Source organism: Colobus angolensis, unplaced genomic scaffold, assembly GCF_000951035.1.
Source record: "Colobus angolensis palliatus isolate OR3802 unplaced genomic scaffold, Cang.pa_1.0 Scaffold4, whole genome shotgun sequence".
Taxonomy (NCBI): Eukaryota; Metazoa; Chordata; class Mammalia; order Primates; family Cercopithecidae; genus Colobus; species Colobus angolensis.
In genome coordinates this window covers 4,638,241-4,642,558 of record NW_012117376.1, presented here as the reverse complement: position 1 = coordinate 4,642,558, position 4,318 = coordinate 4,638,241, and positions in this window count along the sequence as shown.

The window sequence follows — 4,318 nt, the reverse complement described above, 5'->3', positions numbered from 1 at the left end:
GCCAGGCTGGTCTCGAACTCCTGACCTCAAATGATCCCCCCGCCTCGGCCTCCCAAAGTGCTGGGATTACAGGCGTGAGTCACCGCGCCTGGCCCACTTTTATTTTTTAAAGACCTTTAGTCTTTAAAAACTAAAGTGCAATGACCTGATATTGGCTCACTGCAACCTCCGCCTCCCGGATTCAAGCAATTCTCCTGCCTCAGCCTCCTGAGTAGCTGGAATTACAGGTGTGTGCCACCACACACAGCTATTTTTTTGTATCTTTAGTAGAGATGAGGTTTCACCGTGTTGGCCAGGCTGATCTTGAACTCCTGACCTCGTGATCCGCCTGTCTCAGCCTCCCAAAGTACTGGGATTACAGGTGTGAGCCACCGCACCTGGCCTATCCCAAACAATTCTAATCCCAGTTTTGCCACTGTGCTGGCCATTATTTTTTGCCCCTCCAGGTCAATTCTCTGTCCTTCCTTTACCCTGTGTTGTGTTAAGGCAAGGCTGACCTCTCTAGACTGTATTATCCCAGCTCCCTTGCCCTCTGGGTTCTGGTTGGGTCAGGCCCCTGTAAAGGCACTTTATAAAGTGACTGTAAGGAGATGAGAGACCACCAGGAAAGAAAGATCAGAGTATTTATTGCTCACTTCACCCTCCATGGTCATATCCACTGCCAGCCCAGCTTGCCCAGGACTTTCCTAGTTTTAGCACTGAAAGTCCTGCATCCTGAGAACCTCCTCAGTCACAGGCATACCAAATGGTTGGTTCATCACGCAATCCACTGGCCTCCTCTTCCAAGTTTCCAGCTTTAACTGGGTTCAGAAAAAAGCTCGCTTTCCACATCATTTCTTTACCTCCCCACCATCTCTCAACCCACTTCTGCCCCCGCCACCAAAAAGAGCCCATCATCCATCCTCTTCTCTTTTTGTGTCCTGGTTTATCTACCTTTTCATCCACTTTACTATTAATTTCTACATCAATGACTCCCAAATATACATCTATGGCACTCCCCATCATATGTGGAGGGCTAACGTTTGTTGAAGCCTTACTCAGTGACAGAAACAGTTGCAAGGATTTTATAAGTGTTATCTTATTTAATCTTCAGAGTAAACTTGTAGGTAATATTATTATCTGTTTCTTAGAAGATGAGAAAACCAAACTTTTAAAAGGCTAGAAACTGGTGGAGCCAATTTTCAGACTCGAGGTGACTTCAGAGCTCATACCCCTCAGAGAGACCCTGCCTGTGCATCCTCTGTGTTCTCCCTCCTTCTCCTGTGCTGCTTTCCCTGATAACACTTCCCTTTGCCTGAAATTTTATTTATATCTCTTTGTCTGTTGTTATTCCAAGAGGACAGGCACTTTGTTTTCTTTGCCTCTGTACCATTGCAACCTAGAATTATCTTTCTTATACTTGAGCATGCATCAGAATAATCTGAAAGGCTGGTAAAAACAGCAGTTGTTGGGTCCTAGTGCCAAAGTTTCTGATTCAGTATATCTGAAGTGGGGTCCAGGAATGTATACTTCTTTCTTTCCTTTTTTCCTCCCTGAGTGCAGTGGAATGATCACAGCTCATTGCAGCCTCAACCTCCCAGGCTCAAGCAGCGCTTCCACCTCAGCCTCCCAAGTGGCTGGGACTATAGATGTGCACCACCATGCCCAGCTAATTTTTTATTTTGTAGAGAAGGGGTGTTACCATGTTGCCCAAGCTGGTCTCAGACTCTTGGACTCAAGCAATCTGCACGTCTCAGCCTCACAAAATGCTGGGATTATGGGCATGAACCACCATGCCCCACAGGAATGTATATTTCTGACAAATTCCCTGGTGATGCTGGTGTTGCTGATCTGGAGACCACACTTTGAGAACAAAGGGCTTAGAACATTCCAGGTTCAAGGTAGGAAAACTGATGAATATTTGTTGAACTAATTTAATTAATTCATTCACTTGACAATTTGACAACCTTTTTTTTTGAGACAGAGTCTCACCCTGTCGCTCCGGCTGGAGGGCAGTGGCACAATCTCAGCTCACTGCAAGCTCCGCCTCCCAGGTTCACGCCATTCTTCTGCCTCAGCCTCCCGAGTAGCTGGGACCACAAGCGCCCACCACCACACCCGGCTAATTTTTTGTGTTTTTAGTAGAGATGGGGTTTCACCGTGTTCGCCAGGATGGTCTCGATCTCCTGACCTCGTGATCTGCCCGCTACGGCCTCCCAAAGTGCTGGGATTACAGGCATGAGCCACCACTCCCGGCCAACAATTTGACAACTTGAGCTCCCTCTGAAAGTGAATAAATGAAATAACATTCCTTATATTAGTACTTTAAAATATCTTTGGGGAGCACCTCTTCACTCATCACAAGCTAAGAGAGAAAGCTCCAATTTGAACAATGTGTGGACAGGGGTAAGCTAGGAAAGGAAAACCTTTTATTCATTTTTTATTGTGGTAAAACATATATAACAGAAAATTTACCATCTTAATCATTTTAAAGTATGCAGTTCAGAAGTACATTCAAATTGTTATGTAACCATTCTTCAGAATTCTTTTCTTTTTTTCTTTCTTTTTTTTTTTTTTGAAATGGAGTTTTGCTCTTATTGCCTAGGCTGGAGTGTAGTGGTGCTATCTTGGCTCACTGCAACCTCTGCCTTCTGGGTTCAAGCAATTATCCTGCCTCAGCCTCCCAAGTAGCTGGGATTACAGGCTCCCACCACCATGTTCGGCTACTTTTTTGTATTTTTAGGAGAGATGGGGTTTCACCATGTTGGCCAGGCTGGTCTCGCACTCCTACCTCAAGTGATCCACCCACCTCGGCCTCCCAAAGCGCTGGGATTACAGCTGTGACCCAACGTGCCTGGCCTAGAACTCTTTTCATCTTGCAAAATTAAAACTCTATGCCCATTAAACAACAATTTCTCATTCCTCCCATCCCCAGGAAACCTTTTATTTTACACATTTTACACATTAACTTGTGCCAAGATAAAGTGAGTTGGTATTTAGAATTAGCAACCTGTATTCTCAATTTTGGTGAATGGAACCATAATCCACTCACCAGTTCAGAAACCTGTGAATCACCTTGACCTCTCTGTCCCTTCATTATTGTAGTCATCCAACAATCCTTGTTTATCAAGTTGATAAGTGGCAACCAAGGAAACATCTGGAGTGCTCGCTTTACGGGGATTAGTCTGAACCTGTCCCATAGAGGGCTTCATGAACTTAAGTAAGTAATTTAGTTTCTCAGAAACATGTTCTTTTTTGGAGGTTGGGCACAGTGGCTCATGCCTGTAATCCCAGCATTTAGGGAGACCGAGGCAGTCAGATCAGTTGAGGCCAGGAATTCGAGACCAGCCTGGCCAACGTGTTGAAACCCTGACTCTACTAAAAATACAAAAATTAGCTGGGTGTGGTGGCGGGCACCTGTCATCCCAGCTACTCGGGAGGCTGAGGCAGGAGAATTGGTTGGACTTAGGAGGCAGAGGTTACAGTGAGCTCAGATCATGCCACTGCACTCCAGCCTGGGTGAGAGAGTGAGACTCTATTTCAAAAAAAGAAAAGAAACTTGTTCTTCTTTTTTGTAACTAGAAAACACTGGATGAGATCATGATTCTCAAGTAGGTTTAATGGGCAGGGCACCAGGAAGTATAGCACTTCATAGGAAGCATTTTGCAATACTGATGCTGTTAATCTGGTCGTTTGAATGAGGAAACATTTTTACTAGTAGGATATATTATTATATCACAAAAAAAAAGTTAAAAAGCAATTCTCACATTACAAGTCTGGGGAAAAATCAGCCATGGAACTTAACATGCTCAGCCAGTTCTGAAAGTGCTCTATTTATACGTGTTCCTTGGCAGACAAAAGCAGAAACCAAAGGCTTAAGAAAGTTTCGAGGAAGATAATTGACTGAATTATGTCTTTTATTTCTTTTTCTGCAAATTGAGGAAGGATACTATGTTACATTTTTAGTACTGCTATTCCTCTGGAGTAAAGTTTGAGAACTACCTGTTTTTCCAAAGTCCTGGGCCTCCAAATTACCTTTGTCCCTGGAGAAATACTGCCACTATGTGGCAGACCTTGGTTATGCCACTCTATCCTAAAACCATTTGAGACGTGGGGGTCATTTTAAGATTTATTCAAGTTATTTAAATGTTCCTATGGTAGGGTAAAATAGCCGCATCTCCCAATATCTTAATTTAAAAATAATTTCGGCCGGGCGCGGTGGCTCAAGCCTGTAATCCCAGCACTGGGCGCGGTGGCTCAAGCCTGTAATCCCAGCACTGTGGGAGGCCGAGACGGGCGGATCACGAGGTCAGGAGATCGAGACCATCCTGGCTAACAC